Source organism: Lactuca serriola, chromosome 3 (assembly GCF_051521515.1).
Source record: "Lactuca serriola cultivar US96UC23 chromosome 3, Lser_US96UC23_V15, whole genome shotgun sequence".
NCBI classification, from domain to species: Eukaryota; Viridiplantae; Streptophyta; class Magnoliopsida; order Asterales; family Asteraceae; genus Lactuca; species Lactuca serriola.
Genome location: NC_136410.1, coordinates 21872304 through 21886086, shown reverse-complemented (window position 1 = coordinate 21886086; position 13783 = coordinate 21872304).

Here is a 13783-nt window from a genome sequence, read left to right as displayed (position 1 = left end):
AATATAATATATATGTTAAATCTTAGATTATAAGTTGCCATTTGAATATTTGATCATTTTCAATGGAAGATGAAAAAAGTTTATAGATGAAGCAACTTCTAAGCAATGTTTTGAAAATCGGTTTAAACCGGGAACCGAAGAAATGACCGGTTCAGCTAACACTGGTTTTACGTCTATTTTTGAACCGGAACGAACCGGTCAATTTTTACAAAAACTCAATTGAACTGGTTAAACTGAATAACAACACATAGAAATGGACCATTTTGTATAACAAACACATGATAAATATTATAAAGTTTTTTTGATGCGTTTGCATACATATAAACTGTATTTTGTTTTGATATTATACGTTATTTTCTTTTCGATGTACGTGGATTGGTGTAAAACTTATGGTTTCGTATATACTCTTGCTAAACATCTAAAATCGTATTTATCTGGCCTAAACTCTAAATATGATATTTTCCATTCTTAATGTTTTTTAATATCATATATACTCAAATCTTTTTTTTTTTTTTGATAATTTTTAACATTTAATAATCTTTTTTTACAATTTAAAATCATTAAAATTAAAAAAAATAACTAAATTAACAAGAATACCCTTACTCTCTAAATCACATAAACCCTTTATGTTGCATGTCGGATCGCAACAACAGATTCCATTGATCAACAACCACACAACATAAACCGGTGAATTCACAAACTTACAAAAAAAATACTATAAAAACCATTTTTACATTTACAACAACATTAATAAATGATAATACTAGCACGAAGCATAATGAACTCAATGAAAGCCACATAGACTCTGGTCTAGTCTTTGTTAAAGCAGGCTAGTTGCCTCCCCTACAAAGGATAAGTTATCCATAGGAATCCTTAGCTTATCATACATATCATGTGTTTTCCTATTGTATCATAGCTATATGAACCCAATCAAAGAAGAAGAAAAAAACATTTAGTATGCACGTATTCGATTAGTAAACGTGAAAGTAAGTCGATTTTTTATAGAATTATCAGGATGGAAGAATCTTTTTAAGTTGTGTAAAAGCAAAAACTAGCTGCAACCTCATTAACATTTCTTAATATCTCTTGCTAGTTTTCCTGCAGGCTTGTAAACAAGAACAGGATGACATGTAGCTTTGTGGAGATTAAGAAAGTAGCTACATCCATATGAAGTATTTGTAGCTACTCCTAGAAACACAACATTTTGCCAAAATACTTTCTCAAAATGTTAAATTATATTGTTCTCGATTCCAACTCCAAGGTTAACTATGGCTTCCTCCTTCCATTTTGGTAGTCTTGGTTCAAAAGTAATTGTGTTTGATTTCAAAATTCCTAAAGGGATAGCAACTATGGCTGCATCTGCCAAAAATGTGTTACTATTTTCTATGGTTGTCTTCACACAATTTGTAGGCATGTTTATCTTCTTTACCCTTTTCGGAGTCTGTAGCCGCTACCTGCAATTGGAGAAAACCTAGATGGATAATTCTTCAACATAATATGAATGTTTGTGCAGCCATTCATAATGAATGTTTGTGAAGACAGGGGAACTGGTCGATCGACAATATTCCTTCTGTTTAAGGTAGACGAACAAACAATTGGGGATTTGGAGGAGTGGGGAGAAATACAATCGATGTATCAAGTAGTCAAAAGGAATTTTAAGATTAAAGGGCATTATGGTTCATTCATCTTTTATTTTAATTATAATAATTTAAGAGTATAAATTTTTTTTATTAAATGTTAAAATTATAAATAAAAAAATAGATTTGGGTGTATATGATATTAAAAATTTTAAAAACGACAAATACGATATTAAGAGTTTAGGTCGGACAAATACGATATTTAGAGTTTAGGTCGAACAAATACGATATTTAGATGTTTAACAAGAGCATATATGAAATTTTGTCTTCTTACCTAATAAATAAAGAACTTTTTGTCACATGTCATCTTCTCTTTCATTTGGACACATGACATTTTCTAAAATTTTTAATTTTTTTATTTTTCACTTGTTATTTTATTGTATTTTTTATTTTATTAAATTAAAATTCTACATTTAATATGTTAGGTAATATATATGTAAAGTATTTATTAGAAATAGTTTATATATATAATGTATTCAATACATTAAAGCCTCATTAATTTTAATAATTTAAAATTTTTCTCATTTTTCTTATAAATTTAAACTTTTCAAATTGTTAAAATTTTATATTTAATTATTTTTAAATAACTTCCTGTAATACATGAGTCTCACACCTAGTTTTTTAATATATTTGAATTGACATGTTGATTTATGTATATTTTTAATGTTTGAACTTATACACGCTAAATTCTTGAGTTATGTATACATATATGTATATATGTGTGAAGAAAAAATAAGAAAAATTATAAAAATTATAAAAGGCAATTCACTTGATGATCTAACCAGAAACCGATAATCATAGTTTTAAAAAAAAAATTTGGGAAAATATCGTTTCTAAATCAATAGTGTTGTACACTATTTTTAGAAGGCACATTTATTTTGTGGACATTCTCAATTCTAAAAGTAGCATATCGTGGGCTTATTTCTCATGGTGGGCCTCGAAAGGACTCCACTAGTCACTTCCACTGAATAATTTGCCTCTTTGGATTCATACTTGATGGATTTTAATCATTATTCCCTTCTTCAAAATTAAACCATTAAATCTACTATTGCTCTCGCCGATCACTACTTTATTCCCTCGTGTTCCACTTTGTGCATCTAATTTGCCTTTTTTTTTAATCGAAAACTTATTTTATTAAAAACGTTAATTTTTGTTGATGAAACTATCTATAAAATACACCATTATTATTTTTAAAGTTCAATATTTAATAAAAAAAAACTATGTATTTCAACCTTTTAAAATATTATTTAACGATACATATTTACATCTCTTTACAAAAAATATTATATTATGTATGAAGAATTTATTTCCAATAAGTATCTATCAAAATAATAATATTCTATAAAGAAACAATAATGCCTAATTTTAATTTTGACATTTCAAATTCTATTTAAATTATAGATTTAGATTCCTTTAAATTCCAATTCATATGAAAAATTCAAATTTATTTCAAAACGTAATGTCAGCGAAACAGCCCTAATACTCTACCATTGATTGATAAATCATCTTGGTCATCCGTATGAACCCTATGGAAAAAAGGAAGCATAATGGCTATTTTGTGGGAAAATGTCTTTCTTTCCTATTGTAAATTACCATGTTTTAAATACGTGGCAAATAAGGTACTTGAAATGTTTTTATTAATTTTAATGGTTTCTCCCTTTTTAAAATTGACAGTGACCTGGGTATATGCCATGTTCTTGAGAAAGACCCATGGATGATTAAAAAGACTCTAACTTTCATATAGAGATACCATATATAAATATGGTTTTTTGAAACGTTTTTATTAGTTTTTATGGTTTTTCTTATTTAAAATTGAAAATGTCTTGGTTATATGTCATGTTCTTGAGAATGACCCATGAATGATTAAAAACACTCTAGTTTTTATATGGAAATAGGACCATATACGTTCCTTAAATGCCCAAACATGATTATGTTATGGTATTGGTTAACATATACGACATCCCATTACAACTCTTCAATCAGAAAGACATAAGCCTCATCGAAAGAAATTTTGGCAAACCATTTCATCATCTTTGTACATAAAATATGAACAAAATCAATGTTGAAAGTTTGAAGATATGAGCAGTGGCCACCAATGTCCACTGGTGTCTACTACCACCACCATCCACAACCACTATAAACACCACTAGTGTCCAATGCTATTAGAATAAAAATTCTAGAAATAAACTCCATGAACAAAAATTAAAATAAATATTACTTGGTGATTTGTGGAACATCATAACAAAATCAATGATGACAACCGCCTTTCTTACAACCTAAGGAAAAAAACATCATAAATGGTCCATGTGGTTTCCTGTAATATGTCGAATTTCAGAAGTATGATTTAAGAGTTTAAAGTGTAATTTCGAAGAAGGGACTTAACAAGTAGGTATGCTTACTCGTCGATTCGGAGCGGGTTTTGGGTCGCGAATTAAATGACCAACTCGCTGAGTCGGAAGCTGGACTCAACGAGTTGGTGTTGGAATGAGAAAAACCCTAATCTCGAAGGTTGCACCCTATTTAAAGGACTTTATGTCCTTCTCTCAGCCTCCTTATTGCCATTGAGAACCAGAAAACCCTAAGCTCGTGTGTGTGAGGCCTTTGGAAAGAGATTGAAGCTTTGGAAGTTGTTTCTAATGGAAGAAACTTGAAGATCAAAAGGGCTTGCATCAAGAAAGTGGTGTAGATCCCGAATCTATTTCATTTTGGGCACATCTTGGAGGTAATAAGTTGTTACCTTCACTCTTTTGCATCTAGATCTATTCATGGATGAGATTTGGGGCCATTTTGGTATGTTTGAGATCTATTTCGGGTTTGGAGTTCAGATATGAAGTTGCTACTCCAGATCTAGACTTGTGTTGGTCTAGAATGTCATAAAGCATCAGTCAATGAGTTGTTGTGAAGCCCCTTTGTCTTAAGTCCTAGCCCTAGAGTGATTTGGATCCTTAACTCCTTGGTTTCACGTAAAGTTTGCAACTTTACGTGAGAATCATGCCCTAGAAGAGTGGATCTACAGTTTGGAGCCCCTGCATGGCTCAAAAAGCCTCTGTATGAATGAAGGATTGAAGAGACTCGGCGAGCTCCTTGGGTGGACTCAGCGAGTCATATGAAGATAGGCATGAACTCGACGAGTTGGAAGAACAACTCGGCGATTATGTTGAAGATTGCCTTGGACTCGGTGAGTCAGGTCACAGAACCCCAATCTCTTTTGGTTAAAGTTTCGGATCAGTGAGTTGGTTGGCGACTCAGTGAGTTGGACAAGATGGAATTCAAAAATCGCTGGACTCGACGAGTCTTGGGGTGACTTGGTGAGTTGAGTCGTGCTATGAGAGTTTTCTGAGTTTGAGAACTCGGCGAGTAGAGTCAATCAGGAAGGTTGACTTTGGCCAGGACTTTGACTTTGACATGTTTGACCTTCAGGGGTGTTATGGTAATTTTGGATATTTATGTCAATGGATCATTGATGGCTATAGTTGGGGCAGTGCTTCAGGATTGTGCTTTTGTGGTTCGGTTCGGCGGTTGCAAGGTGAGTTATCCTCAATATACTAAGGGGTCTAAGGCACCAAGGCCGGCCCATTGGATTCAATATCTTAGTAGTTACTGATATGTTGAGTTGAGTTAGTAATGTATGCCAGTTGTTATGCTAGTTTGGTAGGTCGGTGGGACTACCTGTGATATTGATTGATTACCTGTATGTGCATTTATCTGTTACATGTCGACATGTTATGTGGGATGGGTTAAGGTGCTACTGCTCCGTGCGGTAGCCAACATACCCTAGATTCTCTTTCTCCTCACCTTTTATGACTTTGTTTCTGGGATACTCTGATATGATACATTTTGAAAACAAGTTTGTAATAGTAATGGATTTGAAATGTTTTTAAAAGTTTAAATTGGCTTGAATTTTTAGGGTGTTACATTTCCCAAAATCTGAAGTTTAGTCCTCGTGATTTAAAAATGTCATACATGGTCCCTGTGCTTTCAAAACGATTAGTCTTTATTGTTAACTCCGTTAAGTTCTGTCCTTTAACTAAAGGGCATTTTCGTCATTTCACTATCACAGAGACCATTTACGATGTTTTTCTTATTTTTTTAAAAAAAGGAAATAATATGCAAAGGCTCTCTCTCTCTCTCTCTCTCTCTCTCTCTCTCTCTCTCTCTCTCTCTCTCTCTCGGAAAACACCCTTTTTAAGTACCCCACCCTATTCCTTCATATTCTCGTGTCTATTCACCAACAACCTCCATTCCCTTATGTCCATCATATTTTGATCACTCAACAGTTATTCAAGGGAGTTGGTGGGTTTCTTGGTGCAGGTTACTGAGTGAGAAAGAGGATCAAATGAGAAAGGGGAGAAATTTAGAATCAGAAAAAAGAGTATGGTTTTCCTTCCCATCCTGACCTCATCGGATTTGGGTATGAACACCACCACAATCCCTAAAATACTAAACATGTTCTGAATTTTGGGTTCTTGAATCGATGTATAGGAAAGGAAGGAAGAAGCTTCGTGGTTATTTCTAACCTAGTTGTCGATGGTTAAGTGCTACAATAAGGAGGTGGGGTTTGAGTAAATTGGTACAAACAACAGGGAAAAGAATCGTCGTCTTCATCGGGTCGATGAAGAAACAAACGAACAGAAGGAAAAATCGGGATGAGGCTGAGAGATCACGAGAAAGGGCGACTAAAATTGATGAAGAAGAAAAGGGGTTGTTGGATTTTCCGACGGCCCTTCTCTTGTCTGTTCGTTTCCGGCTAACGCGAAAGGAGAAGGGAGGACTTCGACCCTCACCTGTTTGAGAAAGAACTGGACAAAATCAGAAGTCGAGTGGGGGCGTTGGACCTCGTCTTCATCAGATAGAAGGAGAAGAAAATGAGAGCAACGACATGTGGTGTTTGGGGGTTGAGCTTCGATGGGAAGGGATCTGTTGGAGGTTGGGATGGAGGCAACAACCTCCTCTCATCTTTGCGTTTTTCGGTGATCAGAGGACCACCCACCTCCGGTGGGTGAGTCTTGGCAGTCTAATGAAGAAGAAATGGGGACAACAATAGCAAGTATCGGGGGTGTTTTTTGTGGTGCTAAACGAAGAAGAAAACATGAGAGAGAGAGAGAGAGAAAGAAAGAGAGGACCCTTTTGTATATTATTTCATTTTTTATAAAATAAGAGAAATCATCATAAATGGTTCATATGGCAGTGAAATGACGAAAATGCCCTTTAGTTAATGGACAGAACTTAATGGAGTTAGCAATAAGGACCAATCGTCAAAAGTTTTGAAAGCACAGGGACCATCTATGACGTTTTTAAACCACGAGGACTAAACTTCAAATTTTGGGTAACCACACTGACCATTTATGATGTTTTTTCCAACCTAAGCACACAAATCTTCTCAACTACTAGAGCCCAAACTCACCAAATGTGTCATATTTGATTTTACTAGTTTGTTAAGCGAGTGTGGTATCGACTTATAGCCATCATCTTTTGTTGTGTTGATGGTGGTCAGACTAGGGGGAGGGAGGGGGTTTAACTGTCGACAATAACAAATTTCCTTTTATAGCACTCTTTTTAATATGTTCGTTTACCCTATCATATTTTCACACCAATCAAATTGAACACATATGAATTTGAATCACTTATTCGTAATTCGATTTAGACATGAATTTCTTCTTATATTCCAAATTTTGGCGAAGTATAAAACATATGATATCGAGATTTGATGAATAGGACCTGCTTTTTTAACCAACATCATATTTGTTCGTGTTTGTCTTTCAATATTGTTGTTTTTTTTCTATTGTTTAACAATAGAATATATTTTTTTGTGTTTGTTTTTATTTATGTTGAGTTTAGTGTTCTTTATGGATGAAGCTAAAGGTAGATGGAATATAACATCCAAAAACAAACGGTCTACGCGGACAAAATGTACTAAATGTATTTATAAAATTAAAAAAAAAAAGGTTGAAAGTATTCTCAAGACATTATTAGTACCAAACGTGTCCTATTCGTACCAAGCATTATTAGTTTCCTTAAATAATTAGATAACTAAAATCATAATCTGTTTTATTAAAATCTGACTTTATATCTCAAATTTAAACTTTATATCTCGGTATTATCTTTAAATTATCAAAAATTAACAAAAGTCTCATATTGATAGATATGATTATTAATAATATTTTTTTTTTGTAAGCAAAGCGTGTAGCGTGGGTAGTTATTCTATGAGAAAGAAAGACATTATATCATTGGATGATTACAACATATTCTATTCTTTCTAGAGATCATTTTCACACAAGGTCCCATGCCCACTACTACTAAATCTTATTAATCTCTTGAGATGTTCAAAACCTTCAACTTTTTACCATTATCCTTTGAATCCAAGTACAACTTACCTATATTTTATTAATGCTCATACTCATGCTTTAACCATAAAAATGTTTATTAGATTAAAAGAATATAAGACATTTTTACAAAACTTGGTCTTCACTGAAAGTTTGTGTTTCAAAGTAATCTATTATAGCACAAATTTTTAACTTGTATTTTAAAGAGAATTGTTTCTAAACCAAAAGCTACTTTCAAATAATATTGGGAGCATTTAACTATGAGTTTTTACTTATTATTTAATTTTATAAATCTAAAATTTAACCGTTACTTTTGTTGAATACTTTTCCACAATTAAAAGCTATAATTAGTTTGAGTTGTTTTATTTGTTTGAAGATTTTTGTGTGTTATAAATAGGGTTGTTCACTATTTGGATAAAACCGAATTGTCTAATTGGACTATTTGGTTCGGATATTCGGATTTTTGGATTGGTTTTCAACAAAACCGAATTATTATTTTGGATTTCGGATTGGTTTTGGTTTATAAAATAAAAACCGAATAGTCCAAAAAAACCGAATAACAATTTGTTATGTATTTATTTTCAATATATATAGTTATATATATATATATATATATATATATATATATATATAGTTATTTATTAATTTTATAATTTTTTTTAAATAAGTTCGAAAGGTTTTACTTAATAAAAGACATTAATATGTAATTTCTCTCAAAAGTTTTTTTATCTATTAAATAATAAACTATAATATGCCTTCTTAGTGGTTGTTTATAAATTTAAAGCACAAGTAAATAATTTGTTTTTGCTTCTTCTGTAAAATTAGATCATATTATAATTATATGTCCTTTTAAAATGTTATGGTTTTTTAAAACCGAATTATAAAAACCGATCCAACCGAATTGTAATTGGATCAGATTGGATCGGATTTGAATTTAGTTTGGACTATTTGGATCTATATTTTGAAAACCGAAATCAATTTGGATTTACTTAATTGGATCGGATCAAACCGATCCATCCAAACGAACACCCCTAGTTATAAACATATGTTAATTTCTTTTATCGTTTGAATGTTTCAAAAGTGACTATACTGAAATTTCTAACTATAAACTTAGAATCATAAACCCTAGTAATTATAGGACTGAGCTCATATACAAATAACCTGAAATAATTAAACAAGTCCATACCACATGGAGTAAGCCTTTTGGCCGAACGACTCTCAGCCTGCTCCAAACAGTTATCCCTCTGAAATCGATATTCATGTTTTCTTCACTTCGTTTCAAGTCCGATTATTCATCCGGTTTACCAAATTTCAAGTCGCATTTACAGTATTTTTGTTATTTTAATCATAATTGATTTTTTTTGTAAAAGACTATCACGAAGTTAAGTTTCATGCTTAAGACTTTTAGAAAATAATATTCCACACATTAAACAAATATATCCTATAAAATGATTAGAACGTGTATGAAAATTTGATTAAAAGTTAAACGATGAATAGCATAATCGTTCAAGATTTGGTCATCTAGGTTTGGCGTATGATGATAGATAATCCTTGTTGTATATTCATTACGACCAACTTCAGTTTCTTAATTATAACTAAAATACTGTGAACATCATTGGTAATTTTTTTTAAATATATATGGAAAAAGTAGAAATATATAGTTATACATGGCTATTTATAAACATAAGTGATTTGTAGGGTCCATAATTTGAAAACCATTTATAAGTTACACTACAACAATACAACAACAGAATCATATTGAAATGAAGTAAGGAAAATAATCGTCGACAATTATGTCTCCATACTAAGACGATTGCACGAGTGCAACCATGAATCATTTACAAATTACAACATTTTGATTAATTTGACCGAAATACTATAAGAGTTGGGTGCTTTTTTGAACTCTATGTATATGTGTATAATGTAGAATTATATCAAAATATAAGTGACTATAATTCTTTTAAAATAAACATAATTAAAATAAGTAAATTTGCTTATAACTTATGGCATAGTGGGCCTTATGATGATGGAGTCAAATGACGAGCTAATAGTGATAGTGATATTGCAATGACCACGTAATGTTATATAAAATATTTTAATTCCGAAATTAATAAAACAAATGTTAAATATCCATACCGACTTGAGATTAATATTGATAATGATATTAAAACCATTAAAAATTCCAGAAATACATTTGGTAATTCAAATTTGTTATTTAATATCAAATGATACAACCGACTAAAGGGAATAATTATTTAAAATATATATCTAGGAGCGCCAATTTGTTTTTACATTTTTATTTTATAATTATATATGTTATTTGTCATTGCATCACACATAGATCAGAATTTGTTTATTTCGATGAAGGGTTAACATTTTGATTTTGATGTGAAAAGTAAACTAAAAAATAATAATAAAATAGCGTTTGATGATGACAACTAATGTATATAATTGTCAATATATTTTTCTTATTCTAACTTTTCACTTTCCTTTAAATAATTGCTGTTTAAATTACACCTCGTTGGTTTTCAACTAACGAATTAAAGGATATTTCTTTTGTTCCTGTTTATCTATACCTTTATGTTGGTTTACTCTGGGAATTGTATTTGAGAATTTTGATTTACAAACACGGGTTATGTGTAATACATTTTCATGATTTTACTAATGAATTCAACCTATTTTTTTAAGGAGCTTCTTTAAACATGTACAGAGCGCCATAACTTTATTTCCTTTTTAGATCATTGTCATTCAAAACAAAATTCAGATTATCCTATTCATGATTCTATCCAACAATGTTTTTCCACAACATGCATCACAACATCCTAGCTTTTGTAACTTTCATATTTCTCCTTATTCATTAGCTAACATTTCGAAACATACACATAGTAGGTCAAATTGGCACTTTGTAGAATTTTACCTTTAGTATTAACTGAGACTTTCTTATCGTACATAACATTTGTGGTTACCCTTCACTTTAGCCAACTTGTGGTTACCCTTCACTTTAGCCAACTTGCCTTTATACTTGTCACGTCCCAAAAATACTAAGTAAAAAATTTTGTTTTTAAATCAACCAAAACCATCAATCATTCATTTCAAAAACCATCAAAATATGTCAATGTAGAAAACAGGTATCAGAGTACAATCCAAAATCATAAAATGCAGAACACGGGTGGATGTTGTGCTGTCATGTCAGGCTTTTCCCCTTTGAACCAGAAGTACCTGAAAAACATTTTAAACATAAACCATAAGCACAAAGCTTAGTGGGTTCCCCAAAATACCACATACCATACATACAACGGACCCCGCTCGACATCAGGCCCACCCGGTACAGGTCTGTTAGTAACATTCGATGGGCCCCGCCCAACACATTCATCAAGCCCCGTCTGGCATCGTGCCCCGCCCAATATACATACAAACACATACAATACATGCAAGAGTCACACAGACAGCTAACATCCTATAAAAATAAATCAATGGGCTGGAATTGGTGCCTTCGACCCATAAATACTGGGAGGATACTCACATCAATCTGATGATAAACAAATCACACACTCGAGTTGCTGCTACAAAGGTTCCTCATACTTGACATAATCAAAACCAACCCTAATTAATAATTAGGGTAATATGTAACATCCCAAAATTCAAGACCAAAAATTTCATTTTTAATTAAGTAATTAGAAAACCAATAGTCTGAAAACATTCATAGTGTCAACCCATATCAAAACCAATATATCAATAGTCAAAACATGTCTTAAATAAACAACATCGGAGTATAATTCCCAAAGATCTCATGTGCGGAAATCATGGTGTGATGCATTGCAATCATGTCAGATCCTTTCCTTTCGAAGAAGAAGTACCTGAAACCAAAACTGAAACCATAAGTACGAAGCTTAGTGAGTTCCCCCATCATACCACATACCATACAATAAACATACTGCCAAGCATATCCGGGTGCTGGCCTACCCTTTCGGTCTCTTTCAACCGGTAACCGCTTAGCATATATGGGTGTTGGCCTACCCCTTCGGTCTCTTTCAACCGGTAATCACCTAGCCTATCTGGGTGCTAGCTTACCCCTTTGGTCTCTTTCAACCGGTAACTGCCTAACATATTTGGGTGTTGGACTGCCCCTTCGGTCTCTTTCAACCGGATATAGGGACTATTTCACCCCTACCACTACCACATAATATCTTAGCATATAAACACATAAATAACATACTGCCTAGCATATCTGGGTGATGGCCTACCCCTTCAGTCCTTTCGACCGGTTACGGGGACTATTTCACCCCTACCTCTACCACGTAATAAGATAGTGTACAAGCACATAAATCTCAACAGATAATGGTATACCAGGCAATTATCATAAAGACGTTCATCTCCACTGTAAACAACTACTAGTGGGTCGGCATTGGTGTCTTCGACCTACTCATACTGAGAAGGTAACTTACATGAATACTGAATCTCACAGTAAGAAATCTCTAACGGCTGCTCCGACGACTCCCCGAGCTATCAGTACAAAATAACACTTAGTCAAAAACCAATAATCTTTCTTAGGGTAAAATGACCATTTTACCCCTTATTTAATTTAGTCCATGCCTAAAGCCCAAAACCATAACATGAAAGACCCAATGCTAGGTAGGCTTCCCAAGCCTACTAATGGCCCACCATTGGCCTAATTTTCTAAATTGGGCCCAAGCCCTCTAATGGGCCTTACCTTAGACACAAAATAAGACATAGTCCAATAAAGCCCAAAATGATGATCCACTAAGGCCCATAGTAGTAAAGTCTAATAAAATGTCCCAAGGAGGCCCACTGTCAGATCGAACGCAGGGCATTCCCATATGGAACGTTGGGCATTCCTCATTAGTACAGATCGCGGGTTCTGATCGGAACACGACGCGTTCTTGGACCTTACGCAGCGCGTTCGTAGCCAGAGTCCAAAAACACCATTAATCACTTAATGCTTAAGCCATACCACCCAAAACGTAGATCCAAACCATTTAGGACCTCTAGAACTATAAAGCCACGGACTTGGTGACTTTGCATGCCCCCAAAAGTTCCAATATCAAGAAATAACAATAGACTTTCATGAAAATGACCTTAACTCATGCATGGGTGGATTTCAACCCCCAAAATGGCAAGTTTCTGGATCTAGGTCCCAAGTAGCACTAAGAGTAGCAACTCTAAGTCCCAATAATGATATGGACTCAAGGGACTCCACCATTGGGACCAAAAAGGTCCATAAACACATACTTCAATAGATCTAAGCTAACAAAGACCAAGTTTAAAGCTTTATACCTTATATGAAGGCCAAATGTTGACAAGGTTATGGATCTATAAGCCTTTGCTCCTTTGGTGATGCTTCAACAATGGCCACCTTTCTTCAAAACACCAAAATGCACTCCAAAAGGGCCTTCTAAGCTCAAAACACGTAAACAAGGGTTTAGGGTTTTGTGGGATCTGCTTAAGGGTGAGAGGGTGGCTGGACTTTAGGGCATAATGTTCTTTATATAGGGGTTAAACCCAAATTTTAGGGTTTTAGGAATGCATGCGTACGCTGTGCGTTCCCTTTGGAACGCAGTGCGTACGCGCATGGAATCCGCGTCCATCACTCGTGAGTACGCAATGCGTACTTAGAGTGGTACGCCCCGCATACGCACTCTTAAGCCGAAACATAAGGCCCAAGGGTCCAAACCCAAGACAAATCAATTCATTAACCCAATATATATATATATATATATATATATATATATATATATATATAATACCTTGGGGAATGTCCGATCATTACAAGTCTCCCCCACTTGAATCAGACTTCGTCCTCGA